The sequence below is a fragment of the Hipposideros armiger genome, unplaced genomic scaffold (genome assembly GCF_001890085.2).
Source record: "Hipposideros armiger isolate ML-2016 unplaced genomic scaffold, ASM189008v1 scaffold_866, whole genome shotgun sequence".
Lineage (NCBI taxonomy): Eukaryota > Metazoa > Chordata > Mammalia > Chiroptera > Hipposideridae > Hipposideros > Hipposideros armiger.
The window spans coordinates 323877-338112 of NW_017732216.1; the positions used below are offsets into that span (position 1 = coordinate 323877).

Sequence of the window (14236 nt, forward strand, 5' to 3'; positions counted from 1 at the left end):
AGTCACTCATGCTGGCTGCAGCCTACTCCATTGCCTGCAACTCACGGTAGCCCAGCTCCAGGTCGAACTGTTGTTCAGCATCTTAGCTGTAGATGGCAGTGTCACTGGACGTCATGTGGGATCCGAACCGGGACCCTGCTGCTCAGAACTGGCATCCCAAGCCAGCTCTTAACCAATGCACCACTCAGCCGTCACCAAAACTGATTTTTTTTTAAGTGCTTGGGAGAAATTTGAAAGGAAATGCACTGTCCATATTGCAAGTATCAGGCCATTATATTTAGGATACTTGCAAAATAATGCTAGGTGGGGTTACTAAGTTTCAACACTGTGTGCCCAAATAAAAACCATCTCTTCAGAAAGTTAACATGTAAAACTAATCACAAAAAAATGTCCAACCCACCATATCTTAAAGAATTTCAGCCTCAAAAAACATTTAAACACACACACACACACACACACACACACACACACACACACACACACACACCTCTTACATATTTATGCTAAGAGACTGACATACTTCGTTGATTGTAGATTCTTAAATTATGTTACTGCTTCTCTGAAAGTGGGAGAGTTCTTTAGGTAGGAAATTTTAGACTCATATTTCCAGGGTTCTTTATAGCATCCCAAAACAGTTTTAGTTCAAGATACAGATTTCTAAAATATCCCCAAATAAATGAAATGTTTCCAGATGTTTCTTATTCCTGATCACTGGTACAACTCATCCCTGGGTTTAGATGATTCTGACTTTGAACCTGGAAGAATCCTCCTGTATTATGCTGTCACCACAGCGAAGTGCATAAGCCAGAGAAGTACATTTGCCATGAAGCCAGAGAACTGGCGAGTCCTGGAACAGCTACATCCGAGGTCCTGAAAACCTGTGTGCACCTGCATTTCAGATTCACTTCCTGAAGCAGAGGATTACTCCAGGAAAAAGCACTCTTCCAGCTCAAAGCCAATTTCAAGTAAGAAAAAGGTTGACCCTGGGATCACATGAGGATAAAGATGCTCTCTACTGACCCCGAAACCACTACTGTGAGCTTGACTTGGAAGCTGAGAGTCTATGGGAGCAAACTTTCCACCATTCTGTCCCCATTCCACAACTACTGATCAAAAGACACTCTCCTAAGAGTCATCTTTTATTAAAGTAACATTCCCCAAACCCAAACATGCTACATTTCCCATTCTGTTACCCAATATTTGTAAACTGGAAATTGTCAGGGCATAAGTAGGCTCAGGAGAGATGGAACAAATATAATTTGACTACATGGTCCATGGTTATCTTTCCCTTTAACTCAAAAGTTGAATGGATGGGTTTCAAAAGTACTATAATGTAAACAAAACAAAACAATAACGATACTATCTCGTCATTACTTAATTTTCCCCTTTCCCGCTACCTACCTTTTAACCATTTATTTTGCTTAGAAGAAAAAGGAAAAGGACTTGAACCAGCAGAGATCAATAAACAACTGATTAAATTAAATTAAATCAATGCTGTTTTTTTAAATTTTATATCTGGCCAAAAGACCTAATAAAGGAGATGGTTACATTAGGATGTTATTTATTTATTTTTTTTATTGGGGAACAGTGTGTTTTTCCAGGACCCATCAGCTCCAAGTCAAGTAGTTGTTCCAATCTAGTTGTGGAGGGCGCAGATCAGTGGCCCACATGGGGAACTGAACCGGCAACCTTGGTGTTATGAGCACTGCACTCTAACCAACTGAGCTAACTGGGCTGCCCCTAGGATGTTATTTTTAGTGTAATGGACAATCTAGTACATAGAACACCAGACAGGCTGCCAGGGACATGAGTCAGGTGACCTATCCTCCTCCTGGTTCTGCCAAAATAACCAGCAGAGGGGGGAAAGCTGGAGCAAGTCACTTCACCTGTCTTCACCTGGTTTTAGCAGAGGTTTCCCCATATTTAAAAAGTTGAGAGTGAATGACATGTTCTTTCTGTTCTGACTTTCTAGACTCCCGTAGGTACTGGTTAAATTATCACGGAGCGCCAGTTATACAATGCAGGAAATGGAAATGACCACAGCACAGAAACATGTTTTAGTGATAAGGTGGTAGCTACCTAATTGGGAAAAGATTTCACCGGCACTGTTGCCCATGACATTCCAAGGGCATGGCAAATTGTTTCAGCCTAATATAGTGGGGAAAAGGCCTGCTCAGAGTTATGACAACGCAATATATAATATGGGCATTTGATTCAGCAGGATGTGTAAAAAATATTTTGTCTGCAACCCCACTGCTTGCAGTTTCCTTAATAAATTTTATGCTGTTTATGAAACCTACTTATGCAATGACGTAAGCAGTGTGGCAGCCAGACATCACTTCCCAGTCTGCTCTGAATATCTGCTGGCTATGAAGCACTGTTCAGACTGGATCTGAACTGGTCCAAAGAATGCAGGAGCTGGCTTTCCTCTGCTTTTATCTGCCCTTGATTTAGCGATACAGCAGTCAAGAAAGAAATCTAAAAACATTTTTGTAACTTTTAGCTTTTTTTTTTGCTATTCCAGATGCTAATTCCACAAACACACTGCCATCTGGAGAAGTCACATGCAATGTGCCAACAAAATATTGTATGATCAACACTGACTTCCAATGAACTCTAGATTTAGCACCAAGTCTTAGAAAAAGCTGACCCTGCTTCAGATAACAATATTCAATATTGGCATGAGCAAACTTTTTCTTCCCCTTAATTTCTAAAGTAAGGAAAAGCCATTCATTTGATAAATCAACCTACACATACTTAGTAAAACAAATATCTCTTGTAAAAACCTCTCAAAAACTTCTCCATATAATTAAATCTGTTATTCTCTAGCTTATTTATCTGTTTCTTCGTATAGCAAAGTTCTTTAGCCCCTAGCTTTCCCACTTCACCTCAATAAAATGATTTTTATATTTAGGTTTCTCTTATTGGCCACCAGCTACTATAAACAGCACTCTTGCCTTTAAAGTCAATACAGCACAAAGTTGCTTTTCAACGTCTAAGAAACATCCCTAAATATCGTGAAAACAAATTAATATCATGTGCAAATTATCATGTTCAAATTAACACCTAGAAGATTTGAATTCCTGGGTGACAGACAAGTTCTGCCTTAATAAACATTTATTTTGAAGGGATTTGAAAACCAGAGTTACCCTTTTTTGGTTTTATTCACTTCAAAAGATAAGACTCTCATTATTCAAATGCCAATAAATATTTCCAGCCAACAGTTATTAAAACAAAAATCAACTCATATCTTCCTTACTTATCATCTTAAAAAAAGGTAATAAGAATGAGTAGACAAAAGGTGATTATGAGAAGGCTGATACACCTCTTTTTTTGCAGCACCCACAGGGACCAGATACCTTTAAAGAGTCATCACTTTCAATCATTTCTAAATATACTATGTACTTGGCTTTGAGGTACACCCATTGGCTAGTTGTCAAAATGATAAGAACCAATCTTGGCACAGTTCAGAGCTCTGACCTCTCCCAAGAAAGGCATACTAAAAAATTCTCCTATATTGCCAGAACCTCCCAGATTTGAGGATTGTTAACTATCTTGGTAGTGCCACTTAGCACACAGGACTAGAATCCATAATCACAGGCCTAGTGGCTAATCATAGTAATGTAAATGTGAGAGTACATATGTTCCTAAGTGATTGGGCCATATGTGCACAACTTTTCCGATAATCAAAAACTCATTGAGATAACTTCTTTCTATAAACAGGGCCATGCACAGATACCATGCATTTTAAACTCGCCTAGGAAATTAACAAAGATTTTATATTACTATCATTGTCTTCCCCATGAGGCAAACAGATGGAATGGTGGAGATCGTGGGGTGTAAGAGAAAGTGCAATGGAACAGAGGGGTTAGCAGAGCGGGCTTGCAGGTTCTCACAAGCCAGCCAAGTGAGTGGGTTGTGGGCAGAGGGTTCAGATAAGAGGATTTCTGAGGTTCCTTTTGCTCCCAGAATTATTTTGTCCTATTCACCCAAAGAATTGCCAAGCATGAATTGTCTTCGGATTCTTGACTCAAGCTCCATGCAATCACATATATCTTATATATCCACTTATAAGCTTATGAATTCCCCCTACAATTGCCCAATACACGCTCATTTCCTTATATGCCAGGTGTCTTTAAACTCTGCACTCAGGAGGCATCTCATTCTCCCTTCTGTCCAAGACAACCCTATCCATTCATGCACTCTATTCTTAACCCATAAGGCAGGGAAGGACAGAAAGCCTCAAATGTTCTGTTTTGTACCTGGATTCAAAAGCAGCATCTGCTACGTCTGCGGAACCATCTGTTGCCCACTTTGCCATGGGAAGGACGGCACAGGCATCAGACGTGGAGTGTCATAGGTCACACAAAGGAATTATCCTGTTTTGGGGGCTGACACCCCTAGGCATATGCTCCACAGTCACTATGGCTAATGCCATTCTTCCCCCATCAAAGAGTTTATTTATATCATCATGGAGAATGGTACCTCTAAACTCTCACAAAGGGTCAGGTCCAGTTTAAGGAAAAAAAATAAATAAAGGAAAAAAACTACTCTTGCCTGAATATCACTTTCTAAATTCTCCAATCTTGGGCTATACCTAGTACTATGTCCGCCACTAACTCATGTGAGACCTTACAAGTCATTAATCTCCGAGTATCTCAGTTATTACATCTATAAAATGAAAAGGCGGAACTTGGTGACCTCTGAGGCTCTCCTGCACTCTAACACTCCAAAATTTGGTGGTTTTAAGCCAATTCAAAATCCCTGGTGAACACAACAAGTTCCTTCAAATCTATGGTATTAATGCCAAGGGCAAAAGAACCTGCTGCAGACAAAAAGGCTTCTATGATACAGTCTCTTTGTGTTGAACAAGAACTCAATTGGTTTCTTGAGGATCCAAATTAGGTTAAGACCCCTAATCTTGTTAACAAATGTCCATGAGGTAATAATGTAGTGGAGAGTTTGGGGCTGGATAATTCTTGGTGTGTCCTGTGCATTGTAGGATATTACACATCTAGTGGCCTCATCCCACTAGATGCCAGCCCCAGTGGGCAGTTGGGATTATTTCATACCCTCATTTGGGACAACCAAAAATGTCTCCAGACACTGGCCAATATTACTAGAGGCAAAATTCATCCCCCTTCCCACTGAGAACCACTGCTGTAATGTATACCAGAGCTTTAAAAAAAAAAAGCACATCACTTACTAGTTGTTTTTGTTTCAAATGGGTGACATTTACACAGCTACAAAGTAAAGTACACCAAGACCTAACAGACAGCCATCAGATTTATAAAGCATGTGGATTCCACTTGGAAATTGTACAAAGCCACTGTTTTCCCAGGTCACTCGGAGCACCACCTTCCTGGGCAGGACTGGGAATTAGCATACACATTCATAATCTCAACTGTTCTTAAAAGTATTTAAAAGAAATCACAGTTTTCACAGTAACTTCTCTAGTGTACTGCAAAATCAACCCTTGCCTACAGACATCAAAATAGGGTTTTCAGAACCAGTGGTTGGTTTTTTTCTTCTCATTCTTGTGCAAAAGCTGGTAAGTAAAATGTTTCTGAAAAGGTTGCTAAAGAGTTCCAGGGTTGGTCCAGGTTCTTTAAGATAGGAGGAGTTAGCCAGCTCTTAGCCCACTTTCTGAAGTATCTTTTCCTCACCGACTTCAGACAGGGACCCAAAAGCCACCCCCTATAGTCTGACCACAACCTCAACAAGAGCAGCAGTTGCCAGCTGCATGAAACAGATTGCAGCCTGCAAATTGACTGAAATGATGACTACTCTTAACCAAACATCTCATTTTTCCATTTGTGAGAAAGGCTGGGATTTGCAGACCTCTGGGTCTCAGGAGATGAAGATTGCACTAGTCAACTAAGAGCAAAAATTCAACTCCCCCTTGCTTTTAAAGGAAACGCTACTTATAAACATTTTGAGGACTTTACAATTTCGTAAGTATGCATGTTTAAATTTCCACATTAAATATGTAAGGCAAAAAAAAACCAAAACAAAAAAACCCCACCAAAACCCTTTTAAATAACCAAGTCCAGGATATGAAAAGGGAATCATGAATAGACACAACTGTTACTTTTCAAAGAACCTTAGCTCTTTATTCGAACAAATATTTACACAATTGAGGGCAATGGTACCAGGGATGCAGCCATTCTGTTAAAATAGAGGGGAACTCGAAAGGTTTATTTATCCCAAATCGAACTACTCTGTTGCCATCCTACCAGGAACCAAGAATTCAAGTGCTCTCAGGGCAAAAGTTTAACTCTCTGAAATTGTGAACTTCATTTAGACCTCCCCTAGCTGAATCCAGATAATGTTGGCATCTCAGAAACATATCTCAAACGCTTAAACTAAGCCAGACTAGGAAGCTTCATGTCACAAGTCCAATACTCGAAAATAAATATCTGTAACTTACACATTCATAGAATGAGGGGAAATGTGGCTAGTAAATATTTATACTAAAAGGACTCCACGTTATTCCGCCTCCTTTCCTAGTTCCACTCCTAGCTGTGTCTGGCTGCGACTAGCTGTGTATTCTAGACTCCTGAGAACTGCTACGAGCTGCAGAGGAAAGACTTCTAGGGATGAGGGCAGGGCCAGCCTAGAGGATTCCCAGTCTGGGGCACGTCTACCAACATAAAAGGCTGTGGGCACAGTTCTCTCTTCACACTCGAAAGGTAGATGGGTAGGCGCTGAAATTAAGTTCAACTTCCGAAACTCTTTCAGACAGGAAACCTCAACCCTGCAAGGGACAGCCTGTCAGCCTTTTAATTTCCTGGCGGTGGCGGGAGTTAGCTAGGTCCTTGGCGCTTTAATAAGTGATCACTGCTAGAGCTAAGTTATTAAATGTACCAGCCAACCTTTCAGCAGCGCCTCCGCTGCGCTGGGCGCGGGTTAGACAGGGGTTCAAAACATCTCCCATCGCTTCCAGCCGCTATCTTTAGGGGTGCGGAGACCGCCATGCCACACTTTTGGGGGATTCAAGGCCAAATCGGAACCCAAGGCTCTGAGCGATTTCAACTCGCGAGCCCCACTTTTGAAAACAAAGTGGAACCAGAAGCGCAACTAGCCATATATTTGGGGAGGGGGGTCTTCTTTGAATCCCGCGCCTCACACCATCCAGCGGCGGACCTTCTCTTTCCTCCGCTCTCAGCGACAAAGCACTTCTTGCCCGAAGATCCCGATCCCTCTCTCCTTGGGTACCCCAGTTGTTCTCGGCAAAAGTTGTCTCGGATCCCCACAAATCCCGCCTGTTCCCTACAATCGCTCTGTGAGCGTCTCCTCGTCCCTAGGATCCTCGCAACCCGATTTCCCCCCCGGCCCCCCGGGACTCAAGGCCCCCCCAAAGCTGAACAGCCCGGGCTTTTGTCCCTACAGTCCGCAAGAGAAGCAAAGAAACTCTGCGTCCCCGGAGTCCACTCACCGCCTCATCTTTCCTCCGAGCCACCGCTCTCCACGGGCCCCGCCGCCCTCTCGCCTGGCCCCGGCCCCGGCCCCAGCCGGTCCTCCCTCCCCAGCTGTCGGGCCACTCCGGACTCGCCGTGCGCAGTCAGCGCGCCCCTCCGCGGCCCGGCCGGCCACTGCCTCCTCTCCGCCCCCAACCCTCGGCCGCGCAACCGGCGGCGACCAACTCCGCGGCGGGGGAGCCAACGCCCCAGAGAAGCGACGGGGACCCGCGGAGCTGGCGCTGCCCCCTTCTCCTGGCCGGCCGCCGCCCCCTCCTCACCTGGCGCGTCGGCGCTGCTGAGTGCCGGCGGCGAGGGAGGGAAGGTGCGCTCCTTGCGCACAGCCACTCTGTGCGGTCCCCCTCGGGCGGTGGTGGTGGGCTCCGCGCGGCTCGGTTCAGTGCCCTCGGCCCCTTCCTATCCACCGTGGCTGATACCCAGGGACTTGAAGCAATGAAGTTGGCGACCCACCCAGCTCACGAGCAGTTTGCAGTTGGACTTGACTGCTGCTGGAAGGGTCTGGCTGTGCACCCCATTCTCAGGCTTCTCAAAGCTGTGTTTACAGCCGCGCAGTAGAGACTTTTGTGGCAGGCTTTTTTTTTTTTTTTTTTTTTTTTTTTTTTTTTTTTTTTTAATGAGCTGGAAGAAGGGCGGGAGGGTACATGTCCTTGGGTGATGATTTCCTCACCCGACGGTGAAGTATCTACTGGGAAACTCCAGGTGACCGCACCTTCTCCCGACAGTTCGCCCTCGGGCAGGTACCTGATGCGTCAGAAAAGCAGCTTCTTTAAATCAGCTCTGGGCTGAGGATTTTTAAGTAATTTTATGCTAATTTCCTTTCGGTTATTTCTCTTGAAAGTTTCTATATTTTACAACATGTGTTTGTTTTGTTTTGTTTTTTGAGATGCTGTAATTAATGAAAACAACGTTGATGAGAACGTCCTCCAATGGATGCTTCCGTAGAAGGCAACCAAAGGGACCCAGGGTTGCCGGCGACTGGTACTCGGGAATGTGAACCTCTGCCAAGTTCTGAGCGAGCCTCTGGGGTTACAAAGATAAAGGCCATTAGCCCTCCCTCGAGGAACTCACAATAGCAAGAACAGCACAATGAAGTGCACACTAAATTATGATCAGTATGGCTTTGGGCAAGTTGTTTTAACTCCCACAACAATTTTCTTCATTTATAGTGTAGGAATAATGATCCTGAAGCTGCAGCGTGGCTAATAAACTTCTGGCTAATACATGCCAAGTACCTGACACCATGATTGACACTCAGTAGGCACTCAACAAATAGCTTATTATTTTTTAAAGATTTTATTGAGGAATCGGGGAAGAGGAACAGCCAAGTTGTTGTCCTTCAATCTTAGTTGTGGAGAGCGCAGCTAGCTCAGTTCCAAGTCCAGTCACCATCGGTCTGATGGTTGGCAGCTCAGGGGCTGCTCAGCTCAGGAGCAGCTGACTGGCCCATGTGGGAATTGAACTGGCGACGCTATTGACCAGAGCTATCGCTCCCAACCAACTGAGCCACTGGGCTGGCCCCAACAAATAGCTTATTTAATGCACTTTTCATTTCTGCAAGTAAAAGTCTGAGTCCTAATTTTGGAGAGAGGCTCATGTATGGACAGCTTGGTGTTTTATAGAACTTTCTTCCCCTTGTGGGCTTTCTCCCCTTTCTTCTGCTCTTTGCCCCACAGAAACATACAGGGATCCATCCAACACGTAAATGCTCCTGCAGTTCTCTCTTCTCTGTCACATTATCAGTTTCCCCATTTATAGGGTCATCCACATCATCATAAAATCATGTCATTTCTCCCATATTAAAAACAAAAAAACTAAGCTCTACTTCCCATTCCAGCCACTTGCCCGTTTTTCCTGCTCATCCACAGCAAAACTCCTTTAACGAGTTAAGAAAAGCTGACTCCATGTTCTCTTTCCTTCCTCCAATCAGGCTTTTGCTTTTACCATGTCCCTAGAATTCTTACCCAGATCAAACTAGTAAAGCGGAAGATGTCTCAGTCCTCATCTCACTTGAACTATCAGTAGCCAAAGCAGTGAATGGCTTTCTCCTCCTAAAAGTGATTTTATTTGACTTCTATAAAACTATATTTTCATGGTTTTCTTCCTAGCCCACTGATTGTTCCTCTTAGTCTCCTTTGCTGGTCCCTTCTCTTCTCCCAGCCTCTCAGCAGTGGGGTGCCCAGAGCTCAGACTTTGAACCTCTGTCTTATCTATCTACACTCACTCCCGTGGTGATCTCATCCTGTCTCATGGCACTAAATACCATCTATTTGGTGATGATGCTCAAATTTTACCTCTAGGCCTGGTCATCTCCCCTCTACAGCAGGCTCCAGGCAACTGCCCACTTGGATGCCCACTGGGCTTCTCCCACTTAACATTTTTGACACTGATACCCTGAAAGTCTTCTCTCTATCCTCCAGCCATCCTGTATAACTGAAGTCTTCCTCTTAGCAGGCCTGAACCCTTGGTGTCACCCTTGACTTTTCTGTTTCTCTTACTTTTCAGGAAACCCTTTTGGCTCTACTTTCAACATACTGTAAATCCAAAATTCAACTACTTACCGCCTGCACTCTCATTACCAACCACATCTAATCTACCACCACATCTTGACTTGGGTTACCCTTTTCCTGTTTCTGCTTTTGCCCCCATGTGGGCTGTTCTTAACAACAGCAGCCAGAGCAACCCTTTTAAAACATTAAGGCAGCTCCTATCACTCCTCTGTTCAAAATCACAATCAGAGCAAAAGCCAAAATCCATAGAATGGCCAGAAGGCCACTGATTTGTCATTCTCTGACCTCAGCTCCTACCTCTCCCATTTCACTCACTTAGTTCCTACCACAGTAGCCTCTCCTGGACTAGATTCCTAGACAGGTAGGCTCCCATCTCAGGGCTTTGATGCTAGCTGCCCTCTCTGCTTGAATATTCCTCCACCCCCTTAGTGCTTGCTCCCTTACTTCATTCCAGACACTGCTCAAACGTCACCATCTTCCTCATGCCTACCCTGACCACTCTATTTAAAATTAAAAATTCATTCTCCAGTAAGCTTTCTTTAATTTTATCAACAGAATTATGTTATATTACAAAATGTACTTTTAAAATCATGTTTTTTGTCTGACTGTTTTCATTAGAATGTAAGTTCTATGCAGACAGAGGTTTTTGTTGCCTCTCTCCCGTGATATATCTCAAGTACTGTTAGAAAGCTATCTGGCATGTAGTTGGTGCACAAATAAATGATGGCTTTGACCCAAAGAATGATAGTTGCAAACATTTCCTTGCCCTGAACAATACCAGCAATACACGTGACTAGACATATGTCTTAAGGACAATTGTTCTCTCTCAAAGGGCCTGAGGAGCATGCCTGCCAACACAACTCACCTACAATGGTCATAATTAAGTTGACAATATTCACATGTGAGGAAAAAAATAGCTAACATTTAATGAGAGTAACAATTATGGTATGTGCCAGGCACTTTCCCAAATATGTTCCAATATTAATTAGTTTAATCCTTATAACAACACTATGAGGTAAATACTATCAATACCCCCATTTTATATAAATCACCATTTATAGGTGAAAAAATGAGGCACAGAGCAGTCTAATAAACTGGGAGAGGCAGAATTTGAACACAGGCAGCCTGGTTCTAGAATCCACGCCCTTAAATGCTCCCCTCTACCTCTTCTTTAAGTAGGAATATATCAGGGGAAATTTCTGTAAAATAAATGATTCCTAATCACTAGACAAAAAATGATCCTCATTGGTCTCTTCTCACTGCCTTGCTTCATCTGTTGATATCTCTGCCATTTTTTGTAGAGCCAACTTCCTTGAAAGCTAGAGGGATCATTTTATTCATATTTGTGTAAGCCATACTCCAAGACTTGAAAGATAACATGTAAGGGGAGCAAAGAGTATTGATTTAATGTGACTTTGTAAAGTGACTAAACCCAGGAAAGCATCTCACTCCTAATGAGTTAGTATGGTTTTCAGTAGCTTCAGCCATAGAGGCCTGAAAATAGAAGAGATCAACAAGGTGCAAGGGCTAAATTAATTGTGAAGTGCACACCCCAACATCTTAAAATGTATAGAAGGCACTCAAAATTTAACACCTATTATTATTGTAATAATCATTACCTGATTTTTTTTGTTATGATGATATTTTAAAAGATAGAAAAAAGAAATGAGCACTTTCCTTCCACTTTGTCCATTTCCTGGGCTCTTTAAAACAAAGTCCCTATTTAATCACAGACCAGAGCCACACCTCCCTCTCTCCACCATTTATTTCCTCTTGCCCACTGGGGATACTGTGTTGTAAACTACACAGCAGAAATTCCTTCCCTGTTCCTTTTTCTAGGATCTGTAATGATTACAGTACCTGATCTTACTTTTCTGTATCCTTCACCCTCTCAGGTGGGGAAACGTGAAGTGTTGCACATAGTGATATATGAATTATTTACGGATTATTTCATTTGGAATTAATTTTGCTATTGTACCCTTTCAGTAGCAAAGACTGGTTGGACGTGATTAACTCTTATGTCCTGAATCTGTGCATCTTTTTCTGTCTCTGCAGTGATAGCTTAGCAAAGAATCAAGAACTGTTTATTTGCAGAGTGCAGTGGAGAGAGCAATGATTTTCGAGTCAGGCAGATCTGGGTTTAAACCCTGACTCAGCCCTTTTACTAGCCAACTAACTTGAATGTGTTATTTATCTTTACTGAGAAATAAATTTGTATTCTGAAAAATGGGACTGATAACACCAAACTCATATTTTTATGAATTAATGTGATACTATAGCACCATGCTTTGCACAAAGGCTAAGAAACATACTGGGAACACTCAATGTGTAGTTTCTTTTTTTTTTTTAATTAAAAAAATAAAAATGGCATATATTTAAGATGTAAAACATGATGATTTGATGGACATACACATAGTGAAATGGTTACTACAAGTCTAGCTAATTAACATACCTTCTCACATCATTACCTTTTTTGTATCTGTGTGATAAAAACACCTGAAATTTACTCTCTTATCTAATTTCCAATATTTAATACAGTATTATTACCTATAGTTATCATGCTGTACATTAGATATATAGACTTATTTATCCCACTTAACTGCAACTTTGTGCCCTTTGACCAACATCTCATTTCTCCCACCTCCCCACCCCTGGTAACTACCATTCTACTCCTTCCATGCACTTGATTATTTTAGATTCCACATATAAGTAAGATCATGCAGTTTTGTTTTTTTAATTCTGTGTTTGGCTTATGTCACTTATAAGTGAGTATAAACATTATGTCCTCATCAAAATAATATCAATAGTTTCCAACCACACTTGCCTTTCTCCTATGGAACTGTTGTCAGTGACATCAACCATTGTGTTGTACTGCCCTATGTAAGCTGAGTTCCTCATCATAAACTCTTTTTAGAATTTAGAAGTAGGGTACATTTTTTCTCTTAAATAAAAAACAATGTACTTTCATTTCTCAGAAAAGCCATTGTCATCTATTTTCACACTAGATTTGCATTCATTGTTACGGAGAACTATGTCAGCCAGTTTCCTTTTGTATCTTGGTTGCCAGGAAACTCAGCATCAAATTTACTGTTAAGAGGCTTTCTTTTCTCCATTGTATGTTTTTGGCTCCTTTGTAGAAAATCATCTGCCCGTATACGTGTGGGATTATTTCTGGGTTATCAATTCTATTTCATTGGTCTGTGTGTTTGTTTTTCTGCCAATACCATGCTGTTTTGATTATTGTCATTTTGTAGTGTAAGCTGAAGTCAGGGAGTGTGATACCTCTGGCCTTGTTCTTTTTTCTTAGGATTGCTTTGGCTATTAGGGGTCTTTTGTGATTCCATACAAAACTGATGACTTTTTGTTCCATTTCTTTAAAAACTGCTATTGGGATTTTGATGGGGATTGTATTGTTTTGGGTAATATGGCCATTTTAACTATGTTGACTCTTCCAGTCCATGAAAACAGAATATCTTTTTCCATTTCTTTGTGTCTTCAATTTTTTTTAATAATGTCTTATAGTTTTCAGTGTATAGGTCTTTTTCATTCTTTGTTAAGCTTATTCCTAGGTATATATTCTGTTTGTTGTTTTTTTTGTACTTGCAAAAAGAATTGTTTACCTCATTTCTTTTTCTGAAACTTCACTGTTAGTAAATAGGAATGCAATGGATTTTTGTACATTTATTTTGTATCCTTCAAAATCAGTATTATTAATTATTGTATTTATTGTTTCTAATAGTTTTTGGTTGAGTCTTTAGGGTTTTCTATATAAAGAATCATGTCATTTGCAAAAAATGACAATTTAATTTCTTCACTCCCAATTTGGATGCCTTTTATTTCTTTCTCTTGCCTGATTGCTCTGGTTAAGACTTTCAATACTGTGTTGAATAACAGTGATGATAGGGGTGTACCTGTATTGTTCCTGGTCTTAGAGGAAAAACTTTCAGGTTTTCACTATTAAGTATGATATTAGCTGAGAGCTTGTTGTATACGGCCTTTATTATGTTAAGGTACTTTCCTTCTCTACCCCCATTTTATTAAGCATTTTAATTATAAATGGATGTTGTGTCTTGTCACATGCTTTTTCTGCATCTATTGATATAATCATATGATTTTTACCCTTTATCTTGTTTATGTGGTGTATCACATTGATTGATTTGCATATGGTGAACCATCCTTGTGCTCCTAGAATGAACCCCATTTGATTGTGACATATAATCTTTTTGATGTATTGTTGTATTTGATTTG

The 14236-nt window shown here is 41.4% G+C and overlaps 1 protein-coding gene across 15 annotated transcripts in view; it reads right to left on the bottom strand.

The window, feature by feature from the left end:
* PHLDB2 (pleckstrin homology like domain family B member 2) overlaps positions 1 to 14236 on the bottom strand; it is a 245504-nt gene that overhangs the window by 113226 nt on the left and 118042 nt on the right. For 2 of the 15 annotated variants that reach the window (XM_019629719.1, XM_019629713.1), the window contains exon 1: positions 7439 to 7527. The exons of 10 other annotated variants lie outside the window; for them this stretch is intronic. The gene's annotated coding sequence lies outside the window, so the exon portion shown is untranslated. 3 more of the 15 variants (XM_019629716.1, XM_019629715.1, XM_019629714.1) reach the window with 3 other exon arrangements.